This window comes from Canis lupus, chromosome 3, assembly GCF_003254725.2.
Source record: "Canis lupus dingo isolate Sandy chromosome 3, ASM325472v2, whole genome shotgun sequence".
Classification (NCBI taxonomy): domain Eukaryota; kingdom Metazoa; phylum Chordata; class Mammalia; order Carnivora; family Canidae; genus Canis; species Canis lupus.
The window spans coordinates 6,021,756-6,035,565 of record NC_064245.1 but is presented as its reverse complement, the minus strand read 5'-3'; the positions used below and the strand labels follow the sequence as shown (position 1 = coordinate 6,035,565).

The window sequence follows — 13,810 nt, the reverse complement described above, 5'->3', positions numbered from 1 at the left end:
AACCAATTACCTCATCTCCCACACCTCCCCTCTAGCAACCCTCAGTTTGTGTCCTGTAGTTAAGAGTCTCTTATGGTTTGCCTCCATTTCTGCTTTTATCTTTATTTTCCCTTCCTTTCTCTTATGTTCACCTATTTTGTTTCTTGATCTCCACATATAAGTGAAGTTATATGGCATTTCTTTCCCTGACTTATGTCACTTAGCATAATACCCTCCAGTTCCAACCACATCATTGCAAATGGCAGGATTTCATTCTTTTTGATGGCGGAGTATTATTCCATTGCACACATATGTGTATATATATATTATATATATACACACACACATCTTTATCCATTCATCTGTCGATAATCTGTTTCTTAATATGACAACAGTGTAATGAATGCAAGAGTTAATATTATCTAGATATACCAGCAGATATATAGTATAATTAATATCAGAGCTTCATAGAAAAAAATGATCTTAAAATAAATTTCAGTTACCCACCTGCATCAAAATTGGGAAAAAGTATAGACTATATGTTTAAATCTAAAATGAATGATTCTAATTTTAATAAATCCTTCTCCTGTTTGCATGTTTTACCTCTTTTATTTTGGTGTTCTAAATATATTCATTGAATTTTATTTTGTTGCTGATGACCAATTGCAAAAATAACTACTGACCCTATGACCACTGATTAAGGCAAACTCTAGGCAACTTGACCTTCCTGTTCATTTTCATTAAAAATATCATTTGGGAGAGCAAATCAGGCTGAAATAGCATAGACATATAATTTTCTTAAAGATTCTACATATCTAATCATTGAAAAATAGTTTTGATACAAAATGTGTATTAAAATAATGTGGCTCAAAATGGCATAGCTTCAGCTTTACTATCAGTAATCATGGCAATGATCTAATAGCCTTAACCAGGAAAAATGTTTTAGGTAAACTTTGTATTTTTTTTTAATGCTTCACTTTGCCTCAAAGCACAGAAGCACACACAACAAAATAAACCCTAGTTACATCTGAGTGTGGTTGAATTGCACATGTGTCTAGGAAACTAAACGTAAATAAATCAGCATCCCCTGGTAATTTGCTCTAGTCTGTCTATATCTAAAATCTGGTCTGAACATCTTGGCCTAAAGCACAGAGAATCAAGAGAAGAAATTTCAAATTGAGACATATAAACGGATACTTTGTTGTCAAGGGTATAGTATCCGTTGAGGGTTTTTTTTTTTTTTTTTTTTAATTTGCATTTCTTGGTCTCAACTCTAATGGTTCTGCTTCAGTAGCTGTGGATATAGCCTACAAACAGCATTTTTAATGAATGAATTGATGATTCCAATGAAACCTGTGTAGCCACCAGTCTTCCTTGCCCTGAGACCTCTGCCATCCAAGGCCTGATGGTCTTTAAAATGCAAGTTCTACTGAGAATAAACTACCAACGACTTCCAGTCAGTTAATCTCAGCATAGCTCCTAAATTGGCTCTCCATGGTCACTGCTCAAGATGTAAACCCTTCCAGCCTCAATCCCCTGCTCTAGTTTCATTTCCGCTCACTTACAAGTTACTGCTTTACACCCTTAGCCTCATGACCTATTTCTCTCTCCACCTCTTAGCCTTACCCAGAAGTTGGGCAGGAAAGAACTGAAGATGGAAAGGGGCTGACAGAAACAAACCAGTAACATGCCCTTCCTCAGACATACTCAAGATTCCTCAATCTCATCTCCTTAGTCCTTCAGCTCTGTCATAGGAACCTCGAATACACATCTCCACCTACCTTACTGAAGCCTCTTGTTCACTTCCGCTCATCCTAGCATCTGCTCCGTCTCTGGTTCTTTCAATCACTTTCCATCATGTTCAAATTCATCTTCTTTGCCTTTTAAGATGCATTCTCTTCATCTCATTCTCCATGTGCCCTTTATAGGATAAAGTCCTATGTTGGCTGTGCTCAGAAGAGCAAGATTGTCTGAAAATGAGCAGAAAAGTTGCTTTTTAATACCTGGACAAGGGGATGGCTTTTGCTGGGGATTCTCCTTCTCCCAACATGAAGGACTTCAGTCTACATTTCGTTTCTCTCTCTTCTTTTTTTTTTCTTCATTTTCAGTTTCTTTATTGGTTTTCTCATTGGCTGCAGGCAGAAAATGATGGTGTCAGAGCAGCTCCCAAGCCCACCAGCTCTTTTCTCAGTCTCTTTCACCCCTGGGCATACAAGGTCTGGGACTTTGTGCATGTGAGCAAGAGCAACCAGTGCTAGGTATAGGACTAGCACCTCAAGACCTATGCCAGGTCCATCGAACTCGCGTCTATCATAAACTCGAGTTGCTTATTCTGCACAAACAAGGTTATTTTTGTGGTCTTAGTACAGTGCTCCATTTTCTGCCTCCTCTCTCTCTGGCTCATAAGTGCATGCATGAGTACACGCACAGAGCTTATTAAAGGACATACGTGTGCGTCTGCAGCTCTGGATCTTGGATCCAGTGTTTAGCCCCAGAACAGAAATCACATTTTTTTTTTTCCCATGGGGCCCAGGAAAACACTTATCCCATCTCCTTTTTTATATCTTCAAACGAAAGGAGACAGTGTCTAGATGTGGTTGTGACTCTGCTAATGTTGGAGACTGTTTCAGGGCACTATTTTTGAGCATACAGACTCTTCGAGAAGCAGAATTGCTTTGTTGAGATAAAAGATATGTCAATTACATTGTCAAATCCTTCTTCAGACAGCCTAAAAACAAGAGACTCTTGCATAGTGAAATATTATTTTCTAGGAGAGTTGAATATCCATTGCTTGCTCCTTTGCAATGTTAAACGATTCACATTTTTCTAAAATTTGCTTATGTGGAGCTCTAGCCGAACATATATGAAACATGATATTGATTCTTTATATTGTCAACAAGAATAAAGAAACTGTATATTGTGAGTAGTTATATTTTAATAAAAATCTTTAATAAAATGTAATTCAATTTTCAAAAATTAAATAGTTCAATTTCATCTAATAATCTTGATTTAATTTTTTACATTTGTTAATAAAACACATTTAACTGGGTTACATTTTATTTTAATCCTTATGATCAATGAAAATAATTACACATTGAGATGACAGAAATAAGTATATAGAAACAGAATACAAAAATAAAAAGAAATAGAATGAGGAAACATGGAGCTCTGGATGAAAACTAAAGAAAAGAGAGATGACTGTTTATGTAGATAGTCTACTCACATTTTTAAAAACTGGAAATCTCAGGTGTCTGCTAAAGTTTTCCCCAATCAAATTTGTTAATATGTTTAGAAATCATTCAAGACAAGAAATAATTACTGATAAACTGACCCTTTTGAATTATGGATTTTATCAGAAAATATTTTTGGTTCATATTCATTTTTTTATCAGACAGCTTTGACATTTGGCTGACTTGAGTCATAAACACTATCTTTTGCACATATTTTTCAATTTGCTATTAACAAAAGTACTTTGGCATATTAAAATTATAGCATGTATTTCACTTAAAAATTGTCAGGTCGACTTACAAGTTTTAAATATCTGACATATATGTAGGCCTCCATTAATACTCTTGTTTAAGTTCCAGTAAATGTTAGGGTCCAGACTGCTTATGGTAAAATCATTGAGAAGAAAAACTTGGGAGTGACTCATACTCACTACTCTGGCATGCAAATCAGCTGTGATTGTCTAGTCAATGGGTCCCAGAACACTTTACTTGGGCTGATGGGAAGACCAGGAGACATATGCCTTGTTTCATTTTCTTTTTTTACTTTTAACTCAAAATTTTGAGGTTTTCCTCCAATTATATCTATTTCTAAACCCAGACCATGTGACTTTGGGGAATTTATCCCAGACCTGGCTGAATGATGACAGATTAATCCAACTCAGTGCCATACCCATGCCTATCACCAGGTTACAGAAAACTAATGAAAGAGTCATAGCGGAAAGTACACAAAAGTCTTTATGAATCTAGGGTCTCTGACTTCAATTGAGTCCTCAGTGCTGCTAATTAATTTGGCTTTATTTTCATGGTTTATTTTTGTCACGTTCTAGCCACCAGTATATCAAAACCTTTTCTCACACTTCTTGATTTCAATCCTTCTGCCTCATTTCTCAATCTTAATGATGAATTTCCTTCTTAACACTTCTTTCTAAAACTGAGAAAAAAAATGTGTCAGAGGAGATACCATCAAATGCCCTACACAAATATGAAAACATACCCTATGTTTCCATCCAATAGTTCTCTTTCCTTGCTGTTATAATAGAAGCAATGTTTCTTTACTTTGTTCTAGATACTATTCTTTCATATATTTGAATGGCTTTATCAAATTTTATTAAATCTTCAATTCCTCTCTTTCATAGACTTTTGTCATTAGTTTCTGACATATAAAGAAACCCTACAAAAACTTTCTTTCATTTTACATAATCCTCAATGATACTTTCACATACCTTCTCTTTTTGTCTTCTGACTTTTATTTTTTCACTCACTACTCTCTTCTCACTTTCTTAATCCATAGAAGCTACTCTCATCCAAGGTGCCAGGCACTTTTCGCTAGTTCTCAGTCTATACCTTATTTGAATTTTGGCAATGTTTGGCATTGTTGACCACTCTTCTTCCATAAGTCACTGTAGATCCTTGCCTTTTATAGCATCGCATGTTCCTATTTTTCTTACTGGATATCTAACCCCTTTTCCATTCTATCTTCTAGTCTCTTTTTCCTTTGCCATGTAATTAATAACACTTTGGACACCAGTTCTAAGTGCCTTTCAGATCTCACACATTCTACCGACATAATTTCATCAGTTAGTTATATGGCAGTTATGAATTATAGCAAGAGTCCACAAACATCTTGTATAAAGAGCCAGATAGTAAATATTTTATGTTTGTGAGTCATATGATCATTGTCTCATTTATTCAGCTCTGTTCTAATAGTGTGAAAGCAGCCATAGACAATACATAAACAAATGGCTGTGCTATGATCCAGTGAGGTTTATTTTCAAACAATTGCCAGACCAAATTTTCCTTATAGGTAGTAGTTTGCACACCAGTGCAGTATAATTTTGTAATTTGCAAAATTTCTGAGCTTCAGGATTGAATTACTGAAATAACTGAATACATGATCAATGTGGCTCAAGTCAGCACCTTCTATTTCGTTGTGCTGATTACAGTGATCTTATTAGTTCTTCCCTACTTAAAAGCCTTTCAGAGCTCCCAATTTGCTCAAACATTGAACATAGCTCACAAGGCCCTTAATTAGGTGTCACTCCATCCCTTAGTCCTAACTCGCTGCCATTTTTATATTTTAATCTAGAATAGTAGTGGGAATCTTTTTGGTCCACAGACTATTTATATGAATTTCTGTTTTCATTGAAGCATCTTTGTGTGTGTTTTTTTTTTAAATTTGTTTTCTGTTTATTTTTACTCTTAGTTTTTTGGCTTTGCTCTCTTAATTCCTAATACCTTGTTAAATTGTCATACAATTTATTTGCAAATGAACATATTTTAGTTATACCTTTCACAAAAACCCCCCGAACTTTTAGAAGTCATCAAACACATTAAAATTAAGCTGCAATACTTGCAATTAATTAAGGATGACACTGGAAGGTGGAGTTCCTAGAGACACTTATGTAATTTTTCATTTCTCTATATTAATCACAGTAAATCTCTTTATGCAAAAATATGTTCAGTCATAATATTTAAAACCATTAGTAATTCAGACATATTATTTAAAACCATTTATGATACCTTTAAAATTTTTACTGGGAAAGGTGTTTGAAAGAAATTTGGCATTTAAATGAATTATAAATTATATATTATAGTATAAATGTATTATACAAATATAATTATATAAATATATAAATGTAATTATTTCCCTTTTCATACAACCAAACTGAAAAACCAATATAGCATTTTCTGTGAAATATTTTTCTTTTTATTGCTGTTAGAACATCTTAATCTCATGTAACAGTTGCTTAAATGTTCAATGATATAAAATGTGTTTATGTTTTTTTTGTCACTACACAATCATTTTAGATGTATTATTTGGAAGTTCCAACATGTGTTATTATTACAAATCTTCCAAGAATTTATAAACATTCATATTTGCTGATACTACAAATAACTACTGTGCACTAAGAATATCCTAAATTCCTACTTTTACTTTTTCCTAGCACTTTGTTTTAAAATGTATTTCAAAAGTGACTGATGCAAGGAGTCCATAAAAATCTGGGTATTGCTGGCTGTCTGGCTAGACAGGTAGTTTCCCATGAAGTGGAGTTTATTATGATCAATTATTAGTCATTTAGGCTTTAGTTCCCAGCATTGCCCCATAAATTAAATTTCGTCATTATTACTGATTTGATTAGAATTGAGTATGCTAACACAAATGGTATCAAAGTCACAAGGAACTAATGTTTAAGACCAATTTATCCACTTATTAATTTACAATAAGAATCATAATTGCTAAGTAAACTGGTTAATCAGTTTGTCTATCTCTCTTGGAAAAGAAGCTTCATGAAAATAATACTCGATGAGCTTGAAAACAAAGTATGGAGAATTCTTTATATGCATGAATGTTCAATAGCATTAGGCTATTAAGTACTTTGAGGTTAATATTTACAAGAAGGCAGCTAGGTTCCAGAAAAGAATATGTGATCTTCTTAGAGTACAAACCTTTTTTTGAACATTTATTACATTATATTAAGAGTCTCCCATTAGACAATATATTCCTCCAATTTGCCTGCAAGCTCCTCAAAAAAATTTTAAACTATGTCTGTCAAATTGAAAAATATGAATGATTTTACAATGGTAGCCAAACAATAAATGTTTAGTAAAGCTTGGTGGTTCTAAAATGGGCTTACAAATGTTAGCCTCCTGAATTCTTACACATATCTCATTCTCTTATAGGATTCACAATTCCATTTAAATATTTTAGAGTCAGAAGTCTTGGAGCAAAGAAGTCATTTTTACATTATTTATGCTAAAATTTTTAAAGCATATTTATTCATGGCATCATTATTTGGCTGGGCTCTTAATAAATAGAACTCACAGAGTCATAATCAATTGGTTGGATCTACCTCAGAGATGTGCTTTTTAATGATATATTTGCTAATATTTGAGATTTATGACATTCCACACATTTAAATTATTCATTTTCTCTTAAAAATGTGTTGACTGGTGATATTGAGTCCAAATCCAGCATGACAATCACATAGGGCTGAATGTTAGCCACTTGTTTTAGAAAGAGAATACAAAGAATAAGGACAATAAACTTTCATGTCCACCAATGTTTGCAGCGATCCTGATGATAGAGTATTTGTCCAGACTCACTCACTTATGATATTGTCTGGCAATTGTGTTTGTGATTCGTATAATTTGACAATATCAGAGTGGCCAAGATAAAACATGCTGTACAGGGAGGTTCCCAGAGTGGCTGCCCAAGACTGCTCTGCCTTCTTTGTTGAGGAGGTGGTGCCGTTTCAAACAAATACTTTGCTCTTGGCTTCAGTGGAAAATTATGAAGATGGACTTGAGTGCCCAGAGTTCTCTGTTACTTAAGTTTGAGACTAGACGTCTCAAGCATGAAGGCTGGATTCTTAGCTTTCTGCTTTATTCTTGTCTGTAATCCAGTCATGTAGGACTTTGAGAATCTCAGGAATGATAACTAAAATAAATGTCCTATCTAAGATCGTAAAGAAATGTGAAAAAAAAAGTGTAGGCATGTAAAAGAATTGAATAGATAATAATCACTTTTTAAAGCAAAATATATAGTGAGGTGAGTAAAATTGATTTGGTTATTATCCTCTCGTCTTACCTCCAACTAAACTTCCTTAAAACACAGATAAGTGTTACAGGATTAATCTGTTCTCTGTTGCTGAAAGTACTACCTTAATTATGGAAATATTTTTTTATAGTTCAGCATCTGAGGTATGAAAGAAAACAGACTAAAGGAGGACAAAAGACCAGTCAGAAACTCCATGAGCAAATCTACTCAACTGGTCTGACAGTTCTCATCCTTCCCGTCTTTGTCGTTTTTGTCCTCTTCTTCCTTCTTCCCTTTTTGCTTCTCCTTTGATTCCCTCCTCTTTCCCCTCTTTCTTTCCTGTCCTTTGTTCCTTTACACCAGTTAAAACTAGATGTTTCTCGAATGCCAGAACTGGTTTGGGGCACTGAGTGTGATATTGCGCCTTGCAGGCTTTTAAGAAAGTATTGGAAATGGCACATTTAGGCAGACCAACTGTTGCACATCTCATCTGGGATTCAGCACACACAGAAAGGCCTCTGGTTAGCATCCAGGGGCTGTGTCTCCTGATTTTATCTTTGGCTGTTATGAATGAACCAGAAATGTTTTTGAACCCTAGAATTTCCCACAGGAATGCCCAATGTCCATCAATGACTCAGAAACTTGATGCTTTTTATAATGTTAATCTGTTAATTATGTATCTTCTCATAACTCTGAATGGATGTTCTGGGCAAAGAAAGGAGGCTGAAATTTGCCATGTCCTCAATATCTCTAGGAATGGAACAATAACAGTTTATTTAAGTAGTGCTGTTAATCAATTCAACAATTTAGTTTGAATTGTCACTTTTGGAAAGAATTTATTACTTCCAGCACCACTGGACTGTAAATTTAGAAAAAAAATCACTTAAATTTAACCCTATTTTACCTTTGGGTTATATGGTATTTGAGTTACATAATTATTCAAAGAGAATAGGATAGTTACCAGCAGTAGCTATATATGATCCAAGGTTGTCAATAATAAGAAATGATAGAGGGAACGTTTATGAATGATAGAGATGGCTAGTTACCTGTTAGGATATCAATTATATTTACTACCCCTTATTTAATAATAGTTAAAAGCTGAGTACAAAATTACTGCTATTTAAAAATGTTATCTTCCAGTCCTGATCCTAAACTTCACTGAATATTGAGACAACTAGCAACTTGGTGAAATTTTATAACTGACCCTACTGCTACGTAAACAATTGATACATACTTAAATATAAATAATTTTGAAATCAAGGTGGTAATGGCAGTTTGCCACATATAAATTAAGATCTAGCTACTTTCAAATTATTAAAACAGTAGTATTTTCTAAACAAAAAAAACCCACTAGATTTAGCATTTACATATCAGTATTTTGAGGTTAAATTTTCTTATAGTCTGCAAAATGAAATCTTGTATGATACAGTAAATTCAATTTACATGTTGTTATTAAATACTTTAAAGCATAAAATTCATTGTACTTATCTTAATGAAGGTGAAGGTATACAAGAAAACACTTGTTATACTTAACATCTGTGAATACAGTTATATGTAGTTCATGGAAGAGGATTTGATGTAAATGTACTTTTCAATTTTTTTTTATTGAGGTGAAATTCATATAAAAATATTAAGCACTTTAAAGTGAACAACAAAGTGGCATTTAGTATATTCACAATTCTGATATGGACTGAGTTGCTCCCCCCGCCCAAATTCATATGCTGGAACTCTAATCTTCATTATGACTATATTTGAAGATAGAGTGTTGAAGGAAAAAAAGTAAGGTTAAATGAGATCATAAGGGTATAGCTGTAATCCAGTAGGACTTGTGTCATTATAAAAAAAGGAAGAGACACCAGGAGTGCGCATGCACAGAAAGAAAGACCGTATGAGGACATTCCTACAAGGTGGCCATCTGGAAGCCAAGGAGAAAGGTCTCATTAGCAACCAATTCTATGGACAAATGGTTCTTGGCTGTCTAGCCTCCAGAATTGTAAGAAATACATTTTTATTGTGTAAGCCACCCAGTATGTGGCATTTAGCTACAGCAGCCTGAGCAAACTAACACAAGTTCCAAAGTATTTTCAATACTCTAAAAAGAAACACAACCTGTAAGCAGTTACTCCCCATTTCCAGACTGTGGAAACCACCGGTCTACTTTCTATCTCTATGGACTTACCTATTATGGATATTTAACATAATATATAGATGACTTTTTTCTGGTTTCTTTCATTAATGTAATTTTTTGAAGCTCATCCCTGTTGTCCTGTGTAATTTTTATGGGTTTCATCGTATTCCCAAACAATATATGTTGAAGTCGTAATCTTCAGTATATCGGAAGGTGGTTATCTGAAATAGGGTCATCGCACATGTATGTAGTTAAAATAAGGTTATACTGGAGTAGGGTGAGCCCTTAGTCCAATTTGATTGGTGGTCTTATAGGAAGACACTGTGAAGTCACAGAGAGAATGCCATGTGATGACAGAGACAGAGACTCAAGTTACACAATTCCAAGCTAAGGGATATCAAGGATCTCTGAAAACACCAGAAGCTAAGAAAGAGACATGTAACAGATGTTTTTCCTAGAAACTTCAGGAGAGCATGGCCCTGAACAATTCCTTGATATCTTTTAGCTTCTAGAATTAGATTAAAAAATATACTCCTGTTTAATTAGGCCACTCTATTTATGGTACTTCATTATGGCATCCCTGGGAAATTGATACAGATTTTGGTAATGAAAAGTAGGTTACTACTATAACAAATACCTAGAAATGTGGAAGCATCTGGATTGGATTTAGGTAATGATGGTGACTAGAAGAGTTTTGAGATGTATCATAGAAAAAGCCTACTAAGCTTTGAAAAGACTACATAGAAATATGGATGTTAACGATTTTAACAAAGTCTCAGAAAGCAAAAAAGAGGAAGCACCGACACATACATCAAAATGAATATAAGGTTGCTGGAAATATAAACATTAAAAGTGCTGCCGGTGAGATCCCAGTTGGAAACGAAGAACATGTGGTTGGAACGTGGAAGAAAGATGCTTTCTGTTGCAGGTGACAGAGGACTTGGATGATGCCAAAGATAAAACTTCCCCATGTGTTTTGTCCATTTTTTATAGCTGTTTCCAGTAGAGACCCAATTTCTAAATTAATGGCAGTTACATATGCTTATTGTAAAATACTTAAACCGCTCAGAATTCTATATGATGAAAAAGTATATCAAATATTTTTAAAATTATAGTTAGTAAAATAGTTACACACTAATAAATTATCCATTGCATTTATGCTAAAACAAATACTTGTTTATATTTAACTTTATGACATTTCATGTTAAGTATTTTGTTCACAAAACTTTTATTCTATTATGCCTGCTTCTTTGTATGTGTACGTACCTATGTGTGTGTTTTTATGAATGTGTTTTCCATTTTTTGTACATGCGAGTATATGTGTGTTTGTTGATATGTTCCCTTATGTACAAATTATTTGCATACCTAAAATAGATATATAATTAATATAGTATATTAATATTATAATTGTATTATATTAATATTATAGTTATAGTATATTTTTAGTTATCTAGTCTTTGAAGCCTTGGAGAATATATTTTGCTTTTGGGGGGGGACACTGGACATAGTTTAATTATGATAAAGATTTTTTAAAAGTACGCTTGTAATTTTACCTGCCTTCCACTTTTTACTTTCTCATATTTATTAATTGTTATTTTGCACCATATAGAGTGAATAATATGCCCAGACTCATTTAGCTTTATATTCATAATTTATATTTAACAAATTTGACCCTCAATAAAAATCATTCCAAATCAAATTTTCTCCATTTCTGAATCTTTAATTTGAATTAAATTGGTATGTTAAAACAATAACTGTGTTGGTTAGTGTATTAGTTTCCTATAGCTGCTATAGCAAATTTTTACAAACTTTGTGGCTCTATTAGGATTCTCCAGAGAAAAATAATCAAAAGGATGTAAATATATATGTAAGATTTGTTGTTACAACTCAAGTCTGAAGACAGAAGATAGAATTCCCTCTTCCTCAGAGGACCTGTCTGTTTTTCTCTTTTCAAGTGATTTGATAAAGTCCATCCACATTACACAGGATAATCTGTTTTACTCAAAGTCTATCGATTTAAATGTTAATTGCATCTAAAAAATACCTTTACAGCAACATCCAGATGACTGATACGTGAGAAATAATAAAATGAACAATTCAACTGTAAAATACTATTCTACAGGAATTTAACTTTCCAGAGATATTTAAAGCTGTCCTGAATAAAGCAAACTTACTTCTGCAGGATTTGTTTCTGTAATCGAAGAGAACTACCAAATAGTTTATGTGGTATTTTATACTTCTAATATCCATGGCTTAAAAAAAACTTTATTTTCTGGCTTTCATTTTTTTTTTCTAAGCAAAAGCCATGCAAAGACGATGATTGTTTAAAAAGTGGTGTGTATTCCTGATGAAGTTATTTTAGTTCTGTGTAATTATAAGCTATTTCAAGAGCAGTGCTAGAGTTGATTTTATTTTTATATTAGACTTCATAAGGTATAAGGTATCTGAGGACAATAGCAGAAGTTTAATTCAAAAGAACATAATACATTTTTGTAGCATTTTAAGTAGGTAATTTTTTCACAAGTCAGTTTGTTGCAACATTATTTGCACAAGCAAAATATAAACGACATCCTGAAAGTTCATAAATGAGGAAATGATTGACTAGATCATGATTCCTAAACTATGTGAAATAAAGAAAAGTGAGATTTATACGTACTGACTTAAAAAGTTATCCATGATGGATATAGCTGGGTGACTCAGTAGGTTAAGCATCGGCCTTTGGCTCAAGTCATGGTCCCGGGGTCCTGGGATGGAGCCCCATCTTGGGCTCTCTTGATCAGCAGGGAGTCTGCTTATCCCTCAGCCTCTGCCCCTTCCAAACCTCCTGACCCTGATTGTGAACTTTCTCTTACATGCTCTCTCTCTCTCCCAAATAAATAAAATAAATCTTTAAACCAATAAGTTATCCATGATGGAGTATTGAAAAAAAGGGTAGCAGAGTAATCTCAATTTTTATGAAAAATTAAATAAAATAGCACTAAATTAACCAGTTGTACATTCAGACAAACATTAGAAAAAGAATGAAAAATCATATTATTTAAAGCATTGTTTAAATTTTATGGCTGGGAAAATTAATGAGTGAGGGGAAAATATTTTTCTTCATATACAACTGCACTGTTTGGAATTGCTGTAAACAGTATATATTATTGTGTAAGTTTTGAACATACAAAATTATCATATAAATTAAAACGAATATAATGGTGATTCAAGAAAAGCACCCAAACATTTTGTAATGTCTGACTAGTGTGTTTGTTAGATTACAGATAGAAAGACCACAATACTGATTGAATCAACTACAAGTAATTATAGATTTGGAATTTACGGAGAAATTTACATTTTTATGCATGAGCACATGTATATTCGAGAAGACCAACTAATAATTAGAGTCATAACTATAGAAGAAGAAGTGATATCCAAGGATAGCTGTTCACTTCGAATCATCATTGTGACCAGGAAAATAATAATTCATAATAAAAAATAATGCTGATACTTTCTTTTCTCTTTCTTTTCATATCAGCTTTGAAATCCATATAAAATATGAAATTGCTACAACTAGAAATATAGGGGTGCTTACAGAATATAAGAACCCTCAGAATATTCCAGCAACTCCTATCATTTTAATAAAATAAATTTAACATCTTTAGAATATTTACCATTGCTTTAAATACTTTACTCAGTAATTCAAATCAGGGCTCCAGAATAATGTAAGCATATCATTATATCATTGAGATATTTTACAAGTATAAAAAAAGATCTCACGATGCCTAATCAGCACCATGTTTTGTCCTGGAATGGCATCACTTGGACACCTGAGGATGTTGAATAATCACATAATGAATATTATGAGCATGTGTTGCAAAGTTAGCAAAGGCACAGTTTTAGAGGAAAATTCACTCTGTAGTTTAATCAATATTCTGAAAAACATATTTAGCAGGGCAA

The 13,810-nt window shown here is 33.3% G+C and overlaps 1 long non-coding RNA gene across 1 annotated transcript in view; it reads right to left on the bottom strand.

Annotated features, from left to right (window-relative positions):
- The window catches only part of LOC112653870 (uncharacterized), a 29,576-nt gene extending 19,409 nt beyond the window's left edge, over window positions 1–10,167 (bottom strand). Inside the window, exons 1-2 of the long non-coding RNA XR_003132589.3 lie at window positions 9,923–10,167; window positions 1,761–1,949 (exon numbers count right to left, since the gene is read on the bottom strand). This is a non-coding gene — a long non-coding RNA (uncharacterized LOC112653870). The remainder of the gene's footprint in view (window positions 1–1,760; window positions 1,950–9,922) is intronic.
- Window positions 10,168–13,810: the final 3,643 nt, after the last annotated feature.